Source organism: Petaurus breviceps, unplaced genomic scaffold (genome assembly GCF_028583685.1).
Source record: "Petaurus breviceps papuanus isolate PSGF00001 unplaced genomic scaffold, PetGlider_PUasm1.0 90977, whole genome shotgun sequence".
NCBI lineage: Eukaryota > Metazoa > Chordata > Mammalia > Diprotodontia > Petauridae > Petaurus > Petaurus breviceps.
The window spans coordinates 11,310,433-11,336,758 of NW_027187391.1; the positions used below are offsets into that span (position 1 = coordinate 11,310,433).

General features: G+C 37.6%; 1 long non-coding RNA gene across 1 annotated transcript in view; it reads right to left on the minus strand.

The window, feature by feature from the left end:
* Positions 1-3,885: 3,885 nt before the first annotated feature.
* Positions 3,886-26,326, minus strand: part of LOC138153091 (uncharacterized) — a 70,456-nt gene continuing 48,015 nt past the window's right edge. The window contains exons 3-4 of the long non-coding RNA XR_011166289.1: positions 11,942-12,094; positions 3,886-5,049 (exon numbers count right to left, since the gene is read on the minus strand). This is a non-coding gene — a long non-coding RNA (uncharacterized lncRNA). The remainder of the gene's footprint in view (positions 5,050-11,941; positions 12,095-26,326) is intronic.

Sequence of the window (26,326 nt, forward strand, 5' to 3'; positions counted from 1 at the left end):
GAAGAAGAAGAAGAAGAAGAAGAAGAAGAAGAAGAAGAAGAAGAAGAAGAAGAAGAAGGAAGAGGAGGAGGAGGAGGAGAAGAAGAAGAAGAAAAGAGAGAACTTTATTGTTTCTTAGTAGCCCATTCTAAAAAGCTGCTGAAGTCAGGAGAACTAGACTCTGGGTCTGACTCAGCTATTAAAGATTTGAGACTTAGTGAGCCCATAGAGGTCAGGCAGTATGGTACCCAGTACTATTAGCACTGGGTGTGGCTATTGAGGTCTTAGGTTCAATTCTTGCCACTTGTGAAACATTGAACAAGCCATTTAATGTCCCTAGACCTCAGTTTCCTCATCTTTAAAATGAAGGGGGTTGGATTAAGTGGCCTATGATGGGTAGTTCTATGACCCAATTGTACCATATAGTAGAATGAGCCCTATACTGGGTCAGAATCCCAGTTCTTCCAATTAAGAGCTGTATTAACTTAAGAAAAATAATTTTCCTCTTGGTCTGAGTTTCCTCATCAGTAGAATGAGAGAATAAAAGTAGATGACCTCTAATACCCTTTCCAACTCTAAATCTATAACAGGAGTGTCATGGGGCCTGGCACATGGCCAGAGTGCCTAGCACAGAATCTCTCCACACAGAAAGACTGAAGAGACTGATTCTGGGAGAGTCTTAATGATGTTTAATGGGAGTCACTTGGAGAAATATTGGTGCATCTGCAGATATTCTGTAGCTGGTTCTGGTTTGCTAACCATATGGTAAATATAAGGTTCTTTTCTTGCCTGCAAAGGCATTCAAAAAAGTCTGAGTTTGCCTTGCCCATTTTCTTGGTTGCTTTGTTAGTGGTTGGTCAGAGTCACACCTAAAGGGAGAGGTGTTGGGCCCTCCTTGCCAAGGGTAAAGTATGGTTTAAAAAAACAAAAACCAACAGCAACAATGAACCTTGGCCCTTTGTCCTCTGTTTGTTCTTGTCCATTCTAGGTGAAAGCATCAGAACCTCTGGCATTCTAGTGTACCATTAGCCAAGTTGTGAACCCAGCTCCTCCCTGAAGAGCAAGAAATGACCTTTAGGTGTGCTCTTCCAGGTTCAGACCATCAGTACCGTGTTTCCCCGATAATAAGACACTGTCTTACTATTTTTTTTGGACAGAAAAACACCAGAGGGCTTATTTTCAGGGGAGGGCTTATTTTAATGAACATTGACAGCAATTTTAATAAACAGGTAAATGTGAACAAAAAAATGTACCTTTATTCAATAAGCAAATCACTGGGGAAGAACAGGATGATGCGCTCACTGCTGCAGCTCTAATTGGATGCAGCTCGGAGCGCGGCGTGCGTTTCACAGGGAGGGGAGGACGGTGCATACAGAGGGTACCGTAATGTAGCGTGTAGCGCAGGGGATCACCTTCACTACAGTAGCAATCTCAATAGGGCTTATTTTCGGGGGAGGGCTTATTTTAGAGGAATCTTACACAGTAAGGGGAGGGCTTATTTTCAGGATAGGTCTTATCGGGGAAACACGGTAGCTGGTGGCAATCATATGTAGCTGGAGGAGAAATTGGTAAAACCAATGCTATGTAGGAAACAAAATAAGAATGAACCCATTCTCCTCCAAAAATCTGCATGAGGTCTTGGGATAAAAATGTTTATACTTTTGTTATTGGTATGTTTTAATTAATTTTCATTTTCGATTAATATTTAATTAATTAAATTAATATTCATTTGTAAGAGCTAATTATTGTTAAGTAGTTAAATGTGTCTGGAAGCTAAAGGGTAAGAGAGAAAAGGGGAGGGGGTTCCAACTAACTACATTAGAGAAGAGACATCTCAAAACCCCTCAGGGTACCTCTAGAACACCAAGGGGGCAGATCTAGCTAGCTTGGTTCCAGAACAGTGGGCCAAGGCATATTCTCTATCCTTTTATGGCTATGTAATATTAGGCAGGGCCTCTCTGGACTTGTTTCCTCTGTAAAATAAGAGCTTTAGACTAGATGACCTCTAAACCCATCTAGTTCTAAATCCTACACGCTAAAAAAATTTAAATTTATTTCCATTTTTCCCAAACTATGAATAAGGTTTGATTCCAAACATCTTATCTCCCCAGATGTTTAATATGGTCTCAATATAATTGGGATGTTGGGTATAGCAGCATGTAAGTAAGAATCCATGAGGCAGTCAGTATGGTTGATGGAAAATGAAAAATGGAGGTCAATAAGGTAAGGGCAACCTCTAAGCTGCCTTATAAGGAGATTAAATTTGATATGAGACACGATTAGGATCCCTTATGTTATTTGGAGCAGTTAAGGTATGAGCATAACTAAAGTTGAAGAAAATGATTGATTGTCTTAGTAGAAAAGTTGGGTGGGGGCCGGGATTAGTGATCAGGAGTCTCGAACAGGTGGTTAGAGAGTAGAGAGTTAGAGGAGAAGGGAAAGGGGGAGAGGAAAAAGGAGCTGAGAAATATTGCTGAACTTTTGATGGACTAGATGGTGGAAGAGAATGTTTTTATGGCTCTTGAAATGACTGAGATTGATGGCTTCAGAGTGTAGGCAGCTATTTTTAGCTCCAGGACAGATACAAATCTGCACACATAATCCCTGACATGTTAAAGTCCTGACCTGCAGGAATTCTACTCAAGGTGATAAAGTTTGGTAGACTTGTGTGGCCATTGGATATAGGAAGATGAAAGTAGCAGTCTTATTGGATTCCGTAATATAATAGGAGGGGTGTAAAAATATTTGGTTTCCTTAATACTCTCTTAGAACATGAATTAGGAAAGTTGACTCTAAGCCTGTTTGCCACATGTGTGTTGATGGACAACAAGGAAAGAGTAAAACAGGCAGGAAGACAGGACCCAAAGCGCGACTGGATCACATCTGGAGTGAGAATCTGAGAGTAAAGTGAATTGATCTTTTTTCCAAAGAACCCTGTTGAAGAGGCAGATTGTATGCAACAGCCAGATCAGGAAAGCAAAGGAAGCTGACTTTTTTCAAACTTGACCACAGAAAAACTGAGGGGTTTTGAAGCCCCCCAATAGATAGAGTGAGGGAGGTTTGTCATTGCCTCTTAGAAAGTTGCCCTCTGTGACTTGCAAAGTTGTCCCTCTCTTGGAAAGCTGTCCCTATCTTGCAAAGGGCTACATAACTCTCTGGAGAGGTGGTGCTGTCTGACCAAGGAGAGGTATGTCCATTCAGCCACATGCAGGAGCTGATCAAATTCATATACTTCCTGATTTGGGCAGTTTTTTAAATGGAGAGAGACAGAGAGAGAAAGAGAGAGACAGAGAGAGAGACAGAGAGAGAGAGAGAGAGAGAGAGAGAGAGACAGAGAGAGAGAGAGAGAGAGAGAGAGAGACAGAGAGAGAGAGAGACAGATAGAGAAACAGACAGAGAGACAGAGAGAGAGAGACAGAGAAACAGACAGAGAGACAGAGAGAGACAGAGAGAGAGACAGAGACAGAGAGAGAGAGATAGAGAAACAGACAGGGAGACAGAGAGAGACGAGAGAGAGACAGAGACAGAGAGAGAGACAGAGAGAGAGGGAGACAGAGAGACAGAGAGAGACAGAGACAGAGAGAGACAGAGACAAAGAGACAGAGACAGAGATAGAGACAGAAAGAGACAGAGAGAAAGACAGAGACAGAGATAGAGAGACAGAGAGAGACAGACTCAGGAAACGCCAATGATTTCTAAAAGGGAAAGATGTAAATAGCATTAGTAATCCTCCCGTCTATCATCTGTGAAGTAACTTTGGCAAAAGGCTGTGTATGGGAAAGAGCTTCCTAGATACCTCTCTAAATAATGCAAAAATTAAAAAAAAATCTATGACAACAAATGTGAAATGATTTTTTTTTTATTTAGGAAAAGTTCCTGCCAGCATCTGCTTCTGGCTCAGTATGTGGTGAGCAATGCAGACTGGGGAAGGCAGCTAGCTAATGGAAGGTCCTTATACCAATGCCTGGAGAAGGGAGTGGGGGGTGGGGAGGAGCTACTCCTTCGACCAAAGTGAGAATGCTTCTTGCTCTGCAGCTCCTGAGTATGGTTAGTATCTGCTAAACAAAAGTCCTCTTTGGAAGTAGCTGGAGGTCCTGGGGCCCCATCCAACCCATTATTAAAGTAATTCCCAGGTCCCATGTTTTACCTGGGGATTCTTCATTTAAAATGGCTGAACAGCAGAATTCAAGCTGCTGATGACTATGAAAACAGTGATTTTGAACCTCGGGTAGCACAGCAGAAGGCTTCAGGAGAGTCTTGAGAGGAGAAAAGACGTTTTTAGAGCTCGATTCTTTCTGTTGCACAATCAAAAGGTCTTAGATACACTGTTGTCAATACTTAGGGCTACTAAAAGAAACAATGATCCACAGGGACCCCAGCTGACACAGGCTGAGGGGCCACTTTTCCTTTTTCTTTCTCTTTTTCAAAACTGGACAGCCTGTTTTTAAACATCCTTTTAGAAGCAATGCTAAAAGGCCAAGTTCTTTACAAAGCAAACATTTGACAATAAAAGGATTTGAGAAGAAGGAGAAAAGAAAGCAACATTTTGGGGGAGTCTGTTGAATTGACTTAGGTTGATTTCTCCTTGTTAGTGGCACCTGAAGCAACCAGTTCAATCCATCTCCAATTTCAGGTGTTTTGCCTTGTTACTCTGTAAGTACAGATATCTTACTCTTTCCTTCCAATTCCATTTCCAACCTTTATTTATCTTGTAAGCACAGATTTATATATGCTGTCTACCCCATTTTAATGTGATCTCCTTTAGAGCAGGGTTTATTCCTTATTTTTATTTGTCTCTCTGGTCTTTAGACGTTTCTGGAGCAGAAGTAATTGTTCATTGATTGGACACAGAAAAGGTTAAGAACTCCTGCTACAGACAATAGAGATCCATTGAACCCACTGAGGATCTTTAGGGAAGGAGCCATCTCCACTCAGCTTGATCTGTATCTTGCCACTAGACCCAGCTGGCTCCAGAGGAGGGAGTGAGGCTGGTGACTTTGAACAGCTTTGCCTCACTTAAATCCAATTCACTTGCAAGTCAAGATGTCACCTTCTTGATGTCATAGTCCTCTTCAAGAACAAAGGACAAACAATAACAATGATTTTAAAGACCTGCTTCAATGAACTCTATCAACTATGACAATGATAAAAAGTGAGATGAAAATCATCATAACAGCAAACTATACTGAAACTGGACATGGAACATTGCCACAGACAACTGTTGTCTGCAATTACCCATACATAACACTGACCCATAAACATTCAACAGCATTTTTAACCTTCAGATGACATGGAATGGAAAATGCTCAAAATGAAAAAGTGAAAATCCAAAATGGAAATCTACTAGAAGAAATCAAAATGACATGGTACCAGAAGATCACCTTTAGTTTGAATCTTTAACATTTTAACTATGTGACCTTGGGCAAGTCACTTCACCTAGACCTCAGTTGCTCATCTGTAAAGAGGTTAGACTAGATGGCCTCTAAGGGCTTAATCTCTCATCCTACCCATTACCACTTGATGCTGTAAGTAAGGCCTTGATCCTATGATCCCGTCATCCTGTCTGCTATAGGAGTTGTCTCAAAGATACTTTTAGTGTGTTCACAAAAGATGACTCCACATTCCAATGATTGTATTCATTTACAAAAAAAAAAATCTGTCATTTTATCCTTCTAGGATGGATAAAATATCCTACCTATCATCTGTGGAAAATCAAACCCAAAATTTGGCAGGACAGTGACATGTTCCAGTACCATTTCTACTCACACTCCATCGAATACAATGAGAAGAAAGAGACAATAACAATCACTGGCAGTAATTTGGGATTTTTAAGATTTTCTAGCTGTTTTACATACATTGTTTCATTTGATTCTCTATGAGGCAGGTGCTAGACTCCCATTTTACAGATGAGAACACTGAAATGCAGGCAGGTTCAATGTTTTGCCTGTGATGCCTAGTAAGTGATGAGTCAGAGATTTGAACTGAGGGTCAAGCCTAAGTCTCTTGAGATTTCAAGTCTCATCTTTTTCCTATTATGCTACTCTGCCTGAACAAGGTCTATTTAAGAGAAGCTACCAATTATAAAGTGTCTCACTTGGCTGGAGGTTGTTTGCTTTTTGGCTGGGCATACTTTGTGCAGAATCAGCTAACATTGCTTCCAGGACATTTCGAGTATGGAATATGAACAGCTGTAAGGATGCAGACAGGCTATTAAAATTAAGCAACTCAGCCTATTGGAAAAAGCACCAGACCTGCAAGTCATGGGATCATAGGTTTAGAACTGGAAGGACCTGAGGTCATCTGGATCAACCTCTCATTTTGCAAATAAAGAAACTTGGAGTTCAGTTCAAAGAATTTCAATGACTTGCCCATAGCTAGTACGTGTCAGAGACACGAGTCAAGTCCAGGACCCCTGGGCTCTAGGTACTGCCCCCATACTGTACATCTGACTCTCTATGACCTCAGACAATTCACTTCATTTCTCTGGGTCTCAGTTTCCACATCTGTAAGGTGAACGAGGAGGGCCAGAAAGGAAATTGGACAGAGGCCCAGCCAGTCCAGCTCTAAAATCTGATGATTCTGTGTTCTTGTGTTCCTGGCATCTGTGTCAAGACACTTGGCTGCTACTTTTGTTCTCTCGGAAATTATTTGATATTTTGATAGCTCTAAAAGTGAAATCATTAAGTCACAACAAGTTGATGAATTATTTTGTCAGATCCACTTGTTCCTGTTCATATTCCATTCAGATTAGGAGATACCTCATTAGTCCAGGATGACTGGACTCAAATTGAACTGTCTTGGCTTGTTTGGGGGTTTCTTCTAGGGTAAATGGTTCAGCTATGGTTCATAACTAAGATTATCTGCTGGAAAAATAGCAGGTTTTATAGTGAAGACAGGCTTGTATTTACAATTGCTGAGAAGTATACATTTTAATTTAATATAAATTAAATTACATGTAAATAATTGATGTAAAAATTGTAAGTTGCTCACTAATTCAAGTGAACAATAGGGTATACCTCAGTTTTACATAAGAGGGAAGGTAGAAAAAATGGACAACCAAAGAAATGAAAAACCTACCTCCCCTATCCTCAATCCCTGAGTCTAACTACAAAACAATCATATACCCTTCATAAGAGGAGAGAGAGGAAAAGGAGGAGAGGTAGAAAAATAATCCAAAATCATTTGTCCCCATTTCAATCTAAAGTCTTTGTTTAAAATTCCTGGTTGTTACTTCAGGGAAGTGGTAGAATTACCCCATACAGGGGAAGAATGGCATCAGATTTTTCAAAGTAATGGGGACTTCCAGGGCAGAGATGAAGCACATGGTGCTTTTCCAAGACTAATGAAACTGAGTTTGCAGATTGGTTCATGTTACAGTTATAAATATGAAAAGCACAGCAAAGAAAAAGGATGCTATTTGGCAGGTACACATGTGTTATTTTGCATTCCTTCTGAATAACTGAAAATCCATAAATACTGGCCGAGGTCCAGGTTTCTTTCCCAATGATCTATCTGGTCCAAACTGACTTGGTTGTCCTTTCCAGGAGTGTCAAGAATGACAGCAGAAAACAAAACTTCTGATTGGCTACTTTTCTGAGACCATCAATCCATTGGGTGTTGCTGTGGAAAATGGTCAAGAATGGCTCCATGCCTGAGTTGCTTTTTAAAAGACCAAAAGGAGATAACACACAACAAGGTAATGGGTATTAAGCCAACTGCAAATGTGAATGAAAACTTGGGTGACTAATTTCTATCTATTTCAAGATCAAATAAAATTACTGCATGATAAATTCTCTGTTTATCTTGTGTTCTGGATGATCCCTGCCAGGTCTATGATTGGATAAACCTAATTACAAGTAGGACTCTCCTCTTGATGCCTCATCCTTGCTTGGAAATGAACCTGAGTTTTGGAAGGCTTTGCATATGAAGTGCAAGCCCCAGAAGTTTCTGCCATGCTGGAGAGACTCTGAGATTGTTTCTGCTGCCCGAGGGGCAGCTTCTTAAGGTCAGAGAAATCCATCACCAGGATGCTGCCCATTAGTTGATGAATTCTTAACCACAGCAATCCACGAAATAGTTCTTTTCATGAACACTTAAATGTGAGCAGAATGATGCTTTGCACTTCTTACATCAAAAAAGCAGCTTACATTCAGAGATGTTTGTAAGACTATATTGAACATCAAAAAAATTTTTTAAACTATCACTATAACTGATTATTGCATAGCAGCAAACAGCAATGCTATTGCTGGTTTTGAGTCATTTCAGACATGTATAACTCTATGGAAAAGATACTGGAGTGGTTTGTCTTTTCCCTCTCCAGTTGATTTTACAGATGAGAAAACTGAGGCAAATAGAGTGACTTGCCCAGAGTCACACAGCTAATAAGTGTCTGAGGCCAGATTTGAGCTCAGGTCTTCCTGATTCCAGGCCCAACACTCTATACACCATACCACCTATCCCGCAAAGAACAATGCTACTCCCTGCTTACTGCATTTACTTTATACATACATGCATTTAGAGGCAGAGATATCAAACATGTAGCCACAGGCCATATGTGGTTCACAATACTCCTAAGTGTGACCAGAAGCAGATTAAAATGTAATTGGGAAATGTCTTATGAAGTAAATAAAAATACAATAAAACATAGATAATGTTAATCAATCAATCAACAAACATATATTAAACACCTTTTATGTGCCAGACACTTTACTACATTCTGGGGATACAAAAATAGGCAAAAGACAGTCCCTACCCTCAAAAAGTTATAATCTAATACTCTGGTAGAAGACGTTTCCTAGGCTAATTAAATCACAGACCTAGTCTTTATCTTCACTTAAAAAAAGTATTCATTTTGAACTTGTATACAAAAAGACAAAAAAAAAGCAGCATTTCCATGTACACAGCACACATAAAAAGAGGATTCAATATAAAATCATGAATTACCCTTTCAGTTTGCTTCTTTTTTAAACTATGCAATAAATACTACACATAGTTCTTCTGTTCATCCTTAGTTTTCTTTTGTTCTTTGCTGTGAACTTTTTATTTTTTTCTCCTTCCCTCCCCACCCCAGAGAACACTACCGTTAGACACTATATATATATAAAATAATACTATACACACCTCTATTTATCAGTTCCTTTTCTAAGCCCTATCCCTACTAAATTTAACACAGTTATAATGTCCTGTTTGTTAATGGCCTTTATTCATGGTCTTTTTACCTACAGTCTCTATTGATACTGAAAGAAGAAGTAGGTAAAACACGGACATCCTTCAAAGTCCTCATGGAATGAAATTGAATTTTGAATAGAGTATTGTTCTCATTTCATTCAGGGACACTAACCTTTTTTAAAAATCTAATGATGATGTGGGACAGCTAGGTGGCACAGTGAATAGAGCACCGACCCTGGAGTCAGGAGGACCTGAGTTCAAATTTGGCCTGAGATGCTTGACACTTACTAGCTGTGTGACCTTGGGCAAGTCACTTAACCCCAATTGCCCTGCCTTCCCTCCTCCGAAAAAAAATCTAATGATGAGCAAGAAATCAAGGTGCTAATGAAAAATAAAGAAGGTCAGCTCTCTTCTTAGTGTATGCCAAACTGACGCTCTGTGTGTGAGGAGACAAGCCTATAGCATTAGCTGGTAAGGGATGGGTAACATTATTAAAGAAAAGTGAAGCAAATAAGTCATGGGAAAGATTCAGCTAAGGCACTGCCACCTGAATATACATTTACTTTCACAGATTCCCTATATCAAAACATTTCACTCTTGGCCAGCAAGAATCTAAACATTTCAATTTTTATCTGTACCCAATCTTTCTGTTCCCTCTTGATACACCCTCCACTAGCTTGGAAAATAGATGTTTGGCAGACAGACTAAGCACTATGTATTTTTTTTATAAGGAGTCTAACTGTCAAAGAGAATATTAATTCAAACAACTTTGAAAATGGTTCATCTTTCTATTCTACCATAATCTGGTCCTTTGGCTCTGGGTTTATGCCCCAAAAGAGACTAAATGTTTGATGAATGGATAAGAAGTTTTTGTTGTTATTACAGTTGTGTCCAACTCTTTGTGACCCCATTTGGTTTTCTTGGCAAAAGTACTAGAGTGGTTTTTCCATTTCCTTCTTCAACTCATTTTACACATGAGGAAACTGAGACAAACAGAATTAAGTGACTTACTAGGGTCACACAGCAAGTAAGTGTCTGAGGCTGGATTTGATCTCATGAAGATTAATATTCCTTTAACTCCAAGCCAGGCACTCTGTCTGCTGTAACACCTAGCTGCCCAAGAGAAACTTTAGACAATCTCTATAACTAGCAAAGTAGAAGTAAAACTAGGCAAAATCTTGTTATGTATCACAATTACTCTTCTCCTTTTACTCTTTTTTTCCCACCTCTCATTCTGTTGTTACTCCTTTCCAAATCACTGACACCTGAAAAAAAAAGCTTTTCCATGTTGCCTGGAGCAGCATTTCTTAAACTATGGGTCGTGACTCCACATGGGGTCACACAATTGAATGTGAATGTCTTGAAAAATTCGGTAACAGTAAAAGGCTTCTGAATGTGCAATAACCAAAAATTAATTCAAATTCAAACATGAAATGAATCCCAGGTGTTTCGTGAATAAAAATTTCTCAGGCAAAAAGAGGTTACAAGTGTAAAAAGTTTGAAAAGCCCTGGAAGAGTACCTGAAAATCAGCAAAGAGAAAAATGTAAACTCCTATGTTAAATCACAATAGAAAGAAAGGGGAGGAGGAGAAGAATAAAATCATAAATCAAGAATAAAACACAATGAAATACTCAGAAATTTAGATATCTGGTGATTGATCAACTGATTCCATTTAATTCAACAAGTATTTATTAAGTGCCTACCACATTCCAGGCACTGAGGATATAAAGGCAAAACAAAATAGTCCCTACCTTCAATAAGCTTACATTCTGTTGGAGGAAAATAACATGTATAAAAACAAGCACAGTGTCTGGCAAAATACTAGTTGAAACTAAATGCAAAATATATACAAAGCACTTATGATCGTGCTCTAGTCAAGCTGGATGAGACTTATTTAACTGAATAAAAGACATCCCCAACAAACTTGGAAAAGGAGACAGTGATGATTATTTAAAAATGTCCACAACACTGTAATTTGCCATTTCAATTATATAGTGCTTCTGTTTAGCACTGCTCAGTCTGAGAACATATGCTATTCTAAGCATCATGAGCTATAGGCTATGAACAAGAATATTTGGTATTACACTTATAAATTTGATCCAGGTCTACTGGTAATTTGGAGATTTGTTTGCCAATCAACTCAGTTTCTCATGAGATTAATTGCTGTGTTCCCTTCCCCTCCTTTTAAAATTATTGACTTAATAAACATCCAGAAATGTGAACATTTCAACAAAAGAGAAAAAGACCATATATGAAACTGAACTTTGTTATGTACTGTTTTCTAAATGTTTATAAAATTTAACCCAGTAGTTACAATACTGCCCTTCCAAATTCCTCCTGTTCTTTTCTGTGTATTAAAAAAAAATTTGTTAATGCCATTTTCTTTCTATTTTTTCGTTTTTAAATCCCTATCATTACCCTTCTGCTATGTTTTCCTCTCTCTCCTTTTTGAGGTGAAGCCAGAAATGACATTGGGATTTTGTTTCCCAGGGTCCTTTTACATATAAATCCAGATGGATCCTAAAAGCAAAAGGAGATGGTAGGTGAATAAATGGGAATCCTCCCTGCATTTTGTAAATCCTCTTGTCAAACTCTGAAAATATCCTCTCTTATTTAAGCCTCCAGAGCAGGAAGCCATTCTCCAACTGCCTTATGACTCCATTTCCCAGTCTGATGAAGCAATAATGTAATGCAGATCTCTACCCAGCCTTGTAATCTCATACTTTTTCTTGGTCTTTACATCTCATAGCCTTGCCCATAACTCTCCATCATCAGCCAGTAACCAAATCCTACCTCGGAAATGTAAGATACGAGTGCAAAAGAGTACATCAAGTATTTCAGAGACTGTGACTCCTGTTCCAGCGCCTCTGGCAATTCTGTTGCACAATTCCTACAATGAACTCCTTCCAGGGGCCACTTGGGGGCCATCAATCAAACACATATTTCCTGCAGATAGGCATAAAGAAAATGGTTGTTTGTTTGAAAGAATCAATCAGCAAAGTTAGGAAGGGTATAAACAATGTCTCCCCACAAGTGCACCTCCGTGCGTTTTCAGAATCATTTTTCTTAAAGGTCTGAACTGTTTGAATGAGTTGTTTTTCTCTTCCAGCTGAGAATGAATAAGATGAAATGCACAAGGAAAGCTGATCTGAACATTTCCTTTATAGTAGATAGAATCAGAAATGGAGAGAATTTTGCAAGGAAGCCTGATTCATGATATTTCTAGGCCAATTTTACTGATTCTACATATTTTTAGAGTTTGGATTCATATCTAAGCATTGGAAACTGATCTGAGTGAAAGTGGAGCGCAAATTAAAATAATGTTTTTCTGTAACTACTTGAGGATTTTGTTGTTGGTCAGTCATGTCCAGTTCTTCCTGACCCCATTTGAGGTTCGTTTTTTTTGGCAAAGATCCTAGAGTGGTTTGCTATTTCCTTCTCCAATTCATCTTGTAGATGAAGAAACTGAGACAAATAGGGTGAAGTGACTTGGCCAAGTTCACACAGCTAGTTAGTGTCTGAAGACAGATTGAACTCAGGGAGATGAGCCTTTCTGATTCCAAGTCCAGAACTCTATCTACTCTGCCACCTAGCTTCCTTTATTTAAGGGTTGGAGGAGAACTTTATCTATTTGCTTGAAATTCATGTTCTAGTCAGCCTATAACACTTCACTTAAGGAGGCCCATTCAAGAAAACACACAATGAACATTTATCACTTACCAGCCTCATGAATGACCACAGAAGTCATTTTCTGGACCCACTTCCTCTCATTTTATATTAGAGGAATCAAAGTCAATAGAAAGGTTAAATGACTTGCCCTAATTCACACATGCATAAAAATCAAAGGAAGAATTAGAACTCTAATTCTAAAACCAGTGATCCTCCCATTATATCTCTTTATCTTAGACAGTCTCTCCCCTCACTGGGATTATTGACTAGTAGGAATCAGTTTAAACTTGTTCTACAAGTCCTAAAATAACAGGTTACATTTATGTAAGTCTTTGTACATACTTTGCTCAAAGCAACCTTTTAGGGAAGATAATATTAAGAAATTTTATCCCCATTATAAAGGGAAAGAAACTAAGTCAGTGAAAAAATTAAGAGGTCTGTCCCAAGATCCATTGACTGGTAAATTGCAGACAGTACTCACTCCTAGGTTTTCTCATTCTAAATTCAATCACACCACAAATTCTTCTGCCTGAATTTTTATTTTTATAAAACACAGCATAGTTTTACATAGCCCTTTTCTTATAACAATCCTGTGACAGAGGTAGTTTGAGTATTACCATCACTTTATTAGGCAAGAAAACTGAAACCTGGAGTGTTTTAAGTACAGGTACCCAGTGATGGTGAATACTTACCCAAAAGTAAAAGGTATATGGGGAATACAAAGCAGATAGCTGAGTCTGGTAATGACATTTCAACTTTGAGAAGAAAGTCCAGTCCCTATTTGCTGACTCAAAATGATAGTATTGCTCTCTTGGTGAGAGTTTTAACTTCTCAAGCTTTTTTAAAAGCTTGTAGGGTAGAGAAACTTAACTATGATTTTTTTTTCCATTTAAGGAGAGGAAATGAATAAATCAGAAATATTTTTGAGGTATATAAAGTTCTTTTTAAAAATTTGGTAGCATTTTTTCCAATTGCATGCAAGGACAATTTTCAACATTAATTTTTTAAAAATTTTGAGTTCTAAAAATTCTTCCCTCCCTCTCTTCTCTACCCTCTCCCTAAGACAGCAAGGAAGTTGATATAGGTTATACATATGCAATCATTACACAAAGTTCTAAAACAACTTTTGTGCTTGGAGATCATACCAAATATATTTCCTGAGTAATGGCCCTTTAATTTGAAAGAAAGTAATTGAACCATTATAAGATTACATAGCCTTAGACTGGCCTGTTTTTCTCTTTGTTCCTTTATTCCCAAACGTATTGGCCCTTTGAGGCTAGCAATAGCCAGTAATAGAATGACTGACTGTAGTCATGGAAGACAAGATGGTTTACCTGGACTGCACAGGTATCAAACGCATAACCTTATCATCATGGTACTCAACACAAGTGAGCTAGCCAATCACTCATTCTGGTGACAGTGATCCAAAGCAGAACACATACCACTGACTATCACTGAGTCAATAGTATTAACATATAGATTTACTATCTTAGTTAGGCTTTCTTATTTTCAATCATACCTTCTATATTCTTCCTACTAGCTAAATTTTTATTTTTCAAAATGACTATAGAAGAGGTTCATCATGGGAAGGGTGGATATGTACTGCTTCTTTCAGGAAGCTCAATGTACAACCTGATGTTAGATAGCCAGATGACATTCATTTTCCCCCCTTTTTTTCTTTCTCCAATTGGAGTAAACAGTGGAAGCCCTTTATTTATAGACTGCATTGCACTGTAAACATCTGTGGCTGAAACGTGCACTTGCTAGGCATCCCTATCATTAAGTGAACCAAAGAAGAAAGGAAGGAAGTACCAACCCACCAGAAAGAATGGGACCAACTGAAGGAAGTTGTAGACAACGGTAGGAACTTATTGGTTCCAGTAAACTACTCTGATGAATTTCAAGTTCATTTTCCCCTAGTTGTTTTCTTTAGAGTCAGAATGGCAGAGAAGATCAAAATGTTAGCTTTCCAGACAGAAATGTCTGAATTTAAATCCTACTTCTGACACGTAGTGGCTACATGACCCCAAGAAAGGTCACTTAGCCTCTCAATATTCTAGGCACTTCTGTAAGACTATAAATTACGGATAAGGTGTTGACCTGCATTAAGAGAGGGAGTTCCCTCATTTAGGCTAGTCTCTATCCTTCACTTAGACCAATGATCTGACTGGTTTTTGCTTTGAATATCCATCTTCCTATAACTAAAACTATATTTATATAGTGTTTTCAGGTATACAAAGTGCTTTTTCTACCACAACCCTGTCATTAATATAGCACAAGTATTATTTTCATCCCTGTTTTACATAAGAGAAAACTGAGGCTCCCAGAAGAGAACTGCCTCCACCCCCAAGGTTGCACATCTGATAAGAGCTGGAGATGGTGTTAGAATAGACTCTTCCTGATTCCAAGTCAGTACTTCCCACTAAACCACAAAACTCTGGGCAGGTAATAAAAAACAAATATCTTTCTATATTAGCCAACCTGAAGTAATTATTTAAAGGAATATATCCAAGGGTTTTTATCAATACACATTGAAGTATGGATGAAAGAATGGGTTCCATATTTATAAAATTTGCAGATAACATAAATCTGGGAGGGGGGTAGATAAGAAAGAGATGAGATCCAAACATATTTTAAGAGGTTTAAGTAAAGGCTGAACATAAAAGAGTGAGATTTAATAAAGAAAAAATTCAATGTTTTGCATGTGGCTTCCAAAAAATCAACTGTATAAGTTAAGAGAGTAATAATTAGAATACTAATATATGAGATTGGAGCTATTCGGTTAGTAAAAGAACTTATTGCACCTTCTTAAATGGTACTCCCTTTATGTGAGCAGAATCTCTGCTTCTCTGCTCTTCCTTTTGCTAGCCAATCTCTCAGGCATGTCTTTCCTTTAGTCAACATCTCCACTTTGTTCCCCTTTAGGACTGGGGGCCGGGGGCGGGGCGGGGGGGGGAGGGGGGAGGGGAACTGGTTAGTCAGAAAGAACAATAGGGGAAGAAAATTGAGTGAAGCTAACTACTTGTGAGGGAAGCATCCTACTGTTTACCCAGCATTATTTCTCCTAACCAGTGTTGAAATTTCTTTGCTCTGAGGGAGAATATTGAGACCTGGATTCACAGATTGATCTTCTTTCTTCTTTTCAGGCAGTGAAAAAAAATCAAAAAGATTTTATTTCATATAGCACAGGGGCCCCCTATTAGGAGAGCTCCTACTCTTCCTCCCTGCCCAACCCCATATTCAGAGGGAATTATCTGTCTCTTCATCTTTGTCTCTTTCTGAGTAATATGCCACTGCCCCCCTCTCTTTTTTTGGGGGGGAGGGCAATTGGGGTTAAGTGACTTGCCCAGGGTCACATGGCTAGTAAGTGTTAAGTGTCTGAGGCTGAATTTGAACTCAGGTCCTCCTGACTCCAGGGCTGGTGCTCTATTCCACTTCACCACCTAGCCACCCCCCCCTCTCTTTTTAGCAACTCTATTTCAAATAATGAAGTACATAGATAAGAAGAAGTTATGATGGATCAAATTTTATCTCAAATACAATTAATACTAATTAAACAGAAATATAATCCCTTTAAAGAATAGATAATAAGGGGCAGCCAGGTGGCTCAGCAAGTAAGAGCACCGGCCCCAGTGTCGGGATGACCTGGGGATCGAATCCCGGGCTCAGATACTTAGCACCACACCCAGAAATAATGGCCTTGTAACCTTGAGCAAGTTACTTAACCCCAACTGCTTAAAAAAAGAATAGATAATAATAACTAGCACATATATGTATGTGTGTATGTATGAGTATGGTTTTAAAGTTTGAAGAGTACTTTAAAAATATCATATTTTATCTTCACAATCATCTTGAGAGACAGATGCTATTAGCTTCATTTTACAGATGAGGCAGACAGAGGTTAAGGGACTTGCCCAGAGTTGTACATCTAAAGTTTGAGGCAGGATTTGAACTCAACCTTTCTGACTTCAGGTCTAGTGATATATCTATTGTGCCACCTTGATGCCTTTACAAAAGTCCTCCAGGATAGGGTGATGGAGAGAGGAGGCAAAATTACCACCTATAATATGTTCACCTAAAGTGACAGTTCATTAACAATTAGTCAATTCCAAACATAGATCAGCTAGATACTTCAGTGGATAGAGTGATGGGCAAAGCCAGGAAGACCCAACTTCCTGCATTTAAATCTGACATCTAACACTTACTAGTTGTGTGACCCTGGACAAGTTACTTAACCCTGTTTGCCTCAGTTTCCTCATCTGCAAAATGAGCTGAAGAAGGAAATAGCAAACCACTCTAGTATCTTTGCTAAGAAAACGCCAAATGAAGTCATGAGTAGCTGGACATGACTGAAACAACTCAACAACCACCATTCCAAATATTTAGGGCTGCTCCATTGTCCATGACAGACAGGGACAGCTGCCATGGAGCTCTCAATAGTGGTTCAGAATTAGCTTCCTCCTCTAATACTTTACTCCCAGTCTCCAGTCTCCTGCTTGGATCTCAGACCAAAATTGAATGGCCCAGAAACCACAGGGGAACTCTGTCCCAACCTCTGCATTCCTGTACACCTTTTACAGTCATCGTCAACCAAAAGTTACACTAGCAAGCATTCAGGTGAAAAAAAAAAATCATGGTGAAAAATATCTGTAGTTTTGGTAGAATATAGACTCAAACATGATTTAAGTGGTAGTCCTACTCCCCCCCCCCAAAAAAAAAGCTAATGCAATTTTTTTACTGTATTCATGGAAATGTAACATTCAGGAGTAGGGACACTGTACCCAGACTCCATCTAGTATATTTTATCTAATTCTGGGTAGCATATATCAGAGGAGACAATTCTGAAATAGAAGGGAACTAGAATGGTGAAAAAACTAAATATGGTTGACTTTAAGGATGACTTAAAGAAAATGGGAATATTTAGTTTGGTGAAGAGAAGATTGGGGGTGAGGGTAGCATAATAGCTGCCTTCAAGTATTTAAGTCTGAATCATATAGAAAAGAGATTATATTAATTCTACTTATCCCAGAGATTAAAAAGAAGCCCACTGTGTGGTAGTTATAAGGAAGCAGATTCTGGTTCAAAATAAGGAAAATTATGTTAATTATAGCTATCCAAAATGTAACTGGCTGATTCAGTGGTAGTGAGTGCCTTCTCACTATTCAAGCAGAGGATATAAAATGATTTTCCATAGAAACTTTATGTGGGATTCATGCTTTCAGTGGGATTTGAAATAGATGATCTGTGGTCCATTCTTCTCTCTGCCTACACAAGGCAAAAAACAATTGCCTTAGTGAAGCCAAATAAATTCAGAGTACTGAGTTATTTGACAACTTTTACCTGGCTCAGAAAACTTGCCACAAAACCAAAAAGCAACAAACCATTCCATAGACACAATCATACCTATCTACTTTACAAATGGGGAGACTGTGGCACAGTGGAAAAAACAAGGTTTTGGGAGTCAGAGATCCTGGGTTCAAATTTTATTTCTTCTACTTAATATCTATGTGGCCTTGAGCAAATGTCACCTTACTTCCTGGGCCTCTGTCCTTGGTAAAATGAGAAGGTTGTATTAGATAACCTTTAAGATTCCTTCCAGCTCTAAAGTCATGATTCTTTAATTCCTCTGCAGCTGAAAGTGCATGAGGTTGTTTTTTTTTTTTTTTCCATTCCTCATAGAAAGACTGGCATTTACTCCCACCCTAACCACAGAGCAAAAGTCTTTCATTTTCATTTCCTGGTCATTGCCAGGGGAAGGCAGGATCCACCCTTGAAAGATCTGCAGAAGAATCACAGGCTACTGCTTCCTTGTGACTGATGGGTGAGTGGCTGACCACCCATCAGGGCCAGTAGGCCCAACCTCAAATTTCCTAAAGTTCAACATTTGAATTTTTAAAAGGAAAGTCCTATCTCCTTCCTACCATCATGCCTCTTTCTAATCGATTCCATCCATTATTTATTTCATATGGGGAACTGGGGAAAAAAATAGACAAGTTGATGGATTTCTTCCTTTCTCCACAATTCTGATATAATCACCTTAGTATACCATAATTCACAATTTGATCCTCAGATGACAAGATTAATTAAAAAAAACTTAAGTTAAAGTATAATTATTCTTTGAAGAGTCTGACATTTTATAACATTTTGAACTTTTTCTCATTTTTTTCTACAAGAAGAGTTGTCAGGTAGTACTTGCTAATTGTAAAATATAAAAAGGGGATTAATTAAATAAACAAGCAATTTTAAAAATAAGAAAATTGACACTGTCCCAAAAAGCACAAAAGAAGGTATTTTTTAAAATTGTGTAAGAACAGAGGGATTAAATCAATTGTTTAAATTTACACAATTTGTGACAAAGTGGAAATTACAATCTAGGAGTGTTGATAGTAATTATGTCATGAGATACTATAGCATTGTAGAAAGAATGTAGTCCTATTCTGGGTTCAGATCCTGCCTCAGGTACCAATAAGCTATGTGGTCAAGGGCAAACCCTCAGATTTAACTGTAAAAATAACATAATATTATTACCTGCCTCTTAGAGCTATTGGAAAGTATTTTATAATCCTTTGAGTCCCATAGAAATTTAAGTTATATCTTCATTTCAGTAAATAATTCTGCTAAGAAAAAGAAAGAAAATATGTTCCATGTTCTACAAATTTTCTTATAATATCTTTTTTAAAAGAAACATTTCTTTATTTTATTCTGAACTTAAAAAAAAACATTTCCATAATGTGGTATAGAAAAAAGATCATTGTTCATGAAACCACAAATCTATTATATACAACTAGATATTTCTTTTAAATATATATTAAGGTTACCATGTAACTTTCTTTTTTTTCCTCTCCCCTCCACCTACCTTTGCCCAGACTCTAGAGATGGTTACCATTAGACATAAACATGTTTGTTTTTTTTATATCTAGGTCCTATATCCACTTTGACCTTCTCTTGGTAAAGTCCATGATGGAATACTACTATACTATAAGAAATGATGAGTTCAGTGATTTTAGAAAAACATGAATAGATCTGCACAAAATACTGAAAAGCAAAATGAGCAGAACCAAGAGAATGTTGTCTATTGTAATAGTAATATTGTTTTATGAACAACTTTCAGCCAATAAAACATTTTGACTATTATAAATGCCCAAATTAACCACAAAGGACATATGAAGATGCTATCTGTATCCAGAGAAAGGAAATGCATACATACATATATATGTATATGCACACATATATATGTATATATTGACACACATACATATTTGCATCTAATGATAGCCATCTCTAGGTCTAGGAAGAAGGGAGAAAAAAAGGAAAAAAAATCAGATGGTAACATTATTATATATTTTAAAGGAATAGCAAGTTGTACATAATAAATTTGCAGTTTCATGTGCAATCTTTTTTTCTTTCTATTCTCCTATGTTATGGAAGTGCTTTTTTTTATTAAGTTCAGAATGAAGTAAATATGTATGTAGAAAAAAGAAGAAAGGGGGGGTGGTCAGGTGGCTCAGCAAGTAAGATCACCAGCTCCAGTGTCAGGATGACCTGGGGATCAAATCTGGGCTCAGATACTTAGCACCACACCCCGAAATAACTGGCTGTGTAACCTTGAGCAAGTTACTTAACCCCGATTGCTTTAAAAAAAAAGAAGAAGAAAGGAGAAGAGGTGTAACATTTTAACAAATGTTTAACAAATGCTAATCATTCACAAGAATGAAATGCCTTCAGAAGACAGAGACCAATTAGAATAAATCATGCCCATGTGGAAACAAGAAGAAATAACAATTATACTCATCTATTAGGCAATTCAGTGGCACAGTGGATGGAGCTCTAGGACAAGAATCAAGAAGAACTGAATTCAAATCCTACTTTAGACATGTACTAGATGTGTGACCTTGGGCAAATCACTTAAACTCTATTTGCCTCAGTTTCTTCAACTATAAAATAGGAATCATAATAGCAGCTACATCCCAGAGTTGTTGTTATGAAGATCAAGTGAGATAATATTCATAAAATGCTTAGCATAGTGCATGTCATATAGCAGGCATATATATTATATATATACATACACACATACATATACTTAGACATACATAGACATAGACACATAAAAGCTATTCTCTTAATTACTAGTAGAGTTATATAAAAGATGCCCTTAGTGATTCTAAAGATAAGCCTGTATCCCAAAATTTTATTCAATTACAAAGATTATTTATTTATTCAATTGCAAAAAGCAATCACTTCAGTCACCCTTTCCCAAACATTAAGCACCAGAGAATAACAGCAGGATAGTGAGTTGTCCCATGATTGTTTCTATCTGATGTCCAATGAATACAAAAATGAAAACAAAAGCACTGTAAGGCTTACAAAGCACTTTCATCACACTAACACTATAAAATAGGTATTACAATTATTAATATCCACATTTTACAAATAGAAAATAGAAATATTGACTCACTCATCAGGGTGTTTGCAGTTGGATAGACAAAGAAACACTGACTTTGGATTTTGGCACAGGATCACAGTCTAAATCCAAAGCTCTTTAAAAACCAATGCTTGAAAAATTGGGGGGCAGGGGAGGAGATAAGGTTAAAATATTGACTATAGATATTTAGCCCTTTCATTTTCATTTTGGGAGAAAATGTAAAACCTTTAATTATTGCCTGCATATGTATCGGGTCACCCTGATCCTCCATATATGTGATCCACATCTTTCACTATGATCGGTGTTATTTTCTGTATCCTCTCTATTTTAAGAAACATTCAAAAAACTGCTTAAGTCCTTAAAATGTAGCTATCAAATATATAAAAGGCCAGGACCTGCTGATTTATTATTCTCCCTTTTCTCCACTTTCTAATAGTCAGAAGAAAATGTATCTCTCTGACACCATGTATTAAGAAAAAGAAGAGATTGGTGTAAAATAAACATGCAATTTAAAAAACTAGAAAATTAACAGTACCTACCAAAACACACAAGAAGATAGTTTTAAAAATTAGTGAAGAAAGGGGAGGCTAGGTGGCACAGTGTATAGAGCACCAGCCCTTGAGTCAGGAGGACCTGAGTTCAAATTTGACCTCAGGCACTTAACACTTACTAGCCATGGGGCCTTGGGCAAGTTACTTAATCCCAATTGCCCTGCCTTCCCCCCTCCAAAAAAGAGCAAAATAAATAACATATTTATTATTAAAAAATTAATGAAGAAATCAAATTAAAATAAAGACTTGAGTTAAAACAAATAGCAAGACAGCTAAGTGGTACAGTGAATAGAGTACTGGACCTGGATTCAGGAAGTCCTGAGTTCAAATCTTGCTTTAGAAAATTAGTTGCATGACTGAACCAGTCACTTGACCTCTCTTTTTCTCAGTTTCCTCATATAAAATAGGGATAATAATAGCCAGAGTTGTAATGATCAGATAAGCTAATATTTACAAAGTGTTTAGTGCAGTACCTGGAACATAGTAGGTACATATTTCCTTTTCTTTAAAGAGTTTTTTATTTAAATGCTAACAAAATCAACAAACCACTAGCTGGCTTGATAAGAAACAAAGAGAGGAAAATCAAATTTCCAAAATAACAGATGAATGAGTTGAATTCACAAAGAATGGAGAGGAAATAGAGAGAACTATAAGAAACTATTATAAGCAATTAAATGCTCCACTCCACCCTGCCCCCTCAAAAAACCTGGGACTTTAAAGGAAATGGGTAATAATTTATAAAAGCATAAAATACCCAAATTAACAAAACAAGAAATAATGATTTTTAAACAATACAATCTCAGAGAGGAAAAAATGAGAAATAAATGAATGACCAAAGGAAAGGTGGAAACTTTGGCCCAGAGAGATTTATATGTATAATCCATCAAATGTTTTAAGAGCAATGAATTCCAACACTTCAAAAATAGTTTTCAATAAAAAAGAAAAGAGGACACTAACAAACCTTGTGAGGACAAAACTAACGGGTTTGTTTTAGGGAACAAATATAATCCAGATACCTAAATCAAAGAAGGAGAATGGAGATAATTGCTACTAATGAATATTGAACAAAAAAATCATAGAGAATATTTTAACAGACAACCAATAAGTATTAAAAATTATTCATTATGACTAAGTAAGCTTTATACCTAGGATGCAAGAATGAGTCAACAGTAGGAAAAATTTGCATAATTAATCACATAAACAACAAAACCTAATGATTATATTAATACATGCTGGAAAAGTCTTAGGCAACTTCTAGTATTCCTTTATATTTAAACAAGAACCACTTTGTAAGGGCGGCTAGGTGGCGCAGTGAGTAAAGTGCCGGCCCCGGAGTCAGGAGGACCCAAGTTTGGTTCTGGCCTCAGACACTTAACACCCACACAAAAAAAACTAGCCGTGTAAGCTTGGGCAAGTTACTTAACCCCAACTGTCCTCCAAAAGGCAAAAAAAAAAAAAAATTAAGAACAACTTTGTAGATGCTTTCTTTCCCCTGTTCGTGTAGAACTCACATTTATCCAAGGGTGTTCTGAAGTCAACTGAAACTAGCTCTTGAGTGTCAGTTGTTAAATTTTCATTGTTAATGTTTGCAACTCAGAAATCAGCAAAGGCTATAAATCAGAGTTTGATTTTGCTGTTGTTGGTTTTGATTGTTTAAACTTAAGAAAATGATGGAGGAAATACAGATTAAACTTAATAGAGTCTGTCCTGCATGTATGTTTGCCCCGGAAAACTGGTTGCTAAACATTTACCAGTTGTTCCCTGCTTATCCCTCTTTTTGCATGTAACACAGGACTAAAGTTATAGTGTTAGTTTGGTTTTGTTTTTCCCCAGAGCTACCCCAAAGCAAAGTTACCAAGTAGATAGAGTTAGCTATTATCCATTGACCCTAATTAGACCTTTAGAGCAACACAGAATGAATTTAATTTCTCTTCCATGTGATTTCCCTTAACAAATATGAAGACAGCTTTTCTCTTTCCCTCATCATCTCTATGTCTAGGTATTGTATTTTTCTTGATCAGTTGAAGTGTAAATGATGAAATTCAACCAAAAGGTTGCCTCTCTGTAAGTTAGAGCAAAATACATCATAATCCATTTAAATAGGTTTCTTTAATTCCTTCCAATAAACATTTAAGTGCCTGCTATGTGATAGGCAGCTATTAGGATAGCACATTAGGTACAATGGATAGCTTGCCAGACCTAGAGTCAGGAAGTCCTGAGTTTAAATCAGACGTCAGACGTTTCTGACCTGTGTGACCCTGGGCAAGTCACTTAACCCAGTTTGCTGCAGTTTCCTCATCTGTCGAAGGAGCTGGAGAACAGGGCAAACCACTCCAGTATCTTTGCCAAGAAAACCCCAAATAGGGCCACAAAGAATCAGATGCAACTGGATAACACCAATAAAAAATTATATAATTATGGCACAGAGAGTTTTGTGTTACAAAATGTATATGGGGAAATGGTCATTTCCATTAAGCCACATATAGGTGATTGAGTGTTGAAAATCAATCACAGAAATTGTTTTCTCCATATGGTGTCAGCCAGTCAGTTTAACAGATCATTTTCACACTGATCTGATTTATGGAAGAAATTTCCTGTATCAACAGGTTGCCTTGCCATTGAGTATAGTGGAAATGAGTTTCATTATGTAAGTGGAATTTAGTGATAATTTTGAAGAAAGATCCATGAAAACATTCAGGCATTCCAAGAAAATAATACATTATATGTAGGGTCTTCTTTTAGGTTTTAAAAGTACATCCTTTACAACAACATTATTTGGTATGCCAAGCAAGTATTATTTTTCCCATTTTGCAGCAGAGGAAACTGAGCTCCAGTGAGGTTAAATTATTCATCTGAGGCCACACAGAAAGTAAATGCCAGACCTGGTATTCAAATCCAGGTCTTCTGACTGTAGTCACTTGCCTTTTCTACTATAATGTGCTGATAAAGGAATGAGGAGGGGCATAGAGAAAAGGAAGGGACTTCATCTTATAGGAATTCTCTCCATTTATGTTAATTGATGTATATCAGAGTAGACCCTCTGGAGAGTGCTCTTGTTCTGTGATGTTGGACAAATGTTCTAGTCTCTTGCTAAAGAGTATATTTGGGCAGAAGCCTCTGTTTGTTCCCTTGGCCACCACGTTATCATGGGCAAGGGTTGGGGGTTGTGTGTTGTTATGGTGATACAAGATGCCTTTATTGCCTCTTACCTAGATCCTCTCTTTGAAACATTTTTTTGTTATTGGCAAAAGTTTGTGTCTCTCTTCCCTGAGGAAAAATTAACTCTCATTATTGCTGAAGAGACTAGTCAAACACAGCAGTGGATAGATGACTACAGATCAGAATTAGCCATGTTTACTCAACCACATAGAGATGTTAAAATGTGACTTCCTTCCTTCCTTCCTCCCTCCTTCCCTCCCTCCCTCCCTCCCTTCCTTCTTTTCTCCCTCCCTTCCTTCCTTCCTTCCTTCCTTCTTTCCTTCCTTCCTTCCTTCCTTCCTTCCTTCCTTCCTTCCTTCCTTCCTTCCTTCCTTCCTTCCTTCCTTCCTTCCTTCCTTCCTTCCTTCCTTCTTTCCTTCCTTCCTTTCCCTAGCTGAAATAGCTACTCACAGGTCCAACCATACTGCTGATAAGCACAGAAGCTTTGACCTGTTCCATTTACACTGACCTGAACTGTTTCACTCCTCCTTAGGCACCTAGGAGCTCTCCATATAAGTGCTAGAGTTAGCTTGTACACTGAATTGACTTTAGCCCCACTTAAGCTCAGAACTCCCAAATTTAAGCAACCCACCAGTTGCAGCAGCAACAACAGGCATGCACAACCACACCCAGCAACAATAAAGATTTTTAACAACAAAAATAATGAGATAATTACCTACTAAAAATATAATATTCACAAACGAACAAAACAATCCAAACTGAGCAAGCCATAAATGTACCTCCCTTCTTTCCTTGCATTGGTAGAGGAGGGTGCAGGCAGGTTTGGTGGACATGAATGTTGAATAAACTTTGCTGCATTTGGCTAGTTTTGCTTAAATAATTTTCTTTTTTAACATGGAGGGCTCACTGGGTGCAGGATGGGGGGATGGCATATCACAAAATGACTTGTATAAAAACAAAAGGTATCAATAAAACTTTAGATAAAAAAATAAAATGAGACAGTTGGATTAGATGGCCTTCCAGTTGTGGATCTGTGGTCCTACATGCTTTCATATGTTTATAGGCATCTATGAGCCCTTTGGGAGTCTCAAGGATTACTGTATTTATTTATAAGCTCCTGTGATTCCTTTGTCATAGGTCACAGTGTCATATTTTAAATATTTGGCAATGCAAGTTTATGAGTTGTTTTTGCTTGTTTTTTATTGTGTTGTTGTTCTGTTTTTGTTTGTTTTTGTATGTGTGGTACGTAGAAGAAATCAATAACAGCCCTATCCTGATATCTACTATTTTATACATAGAGTAATTTTTCGAGAAGAGGCAAATTCCTTTTGAGGAAACTTTATTATAAGCAAAACCTAAACTTTATTGAAAAGATTT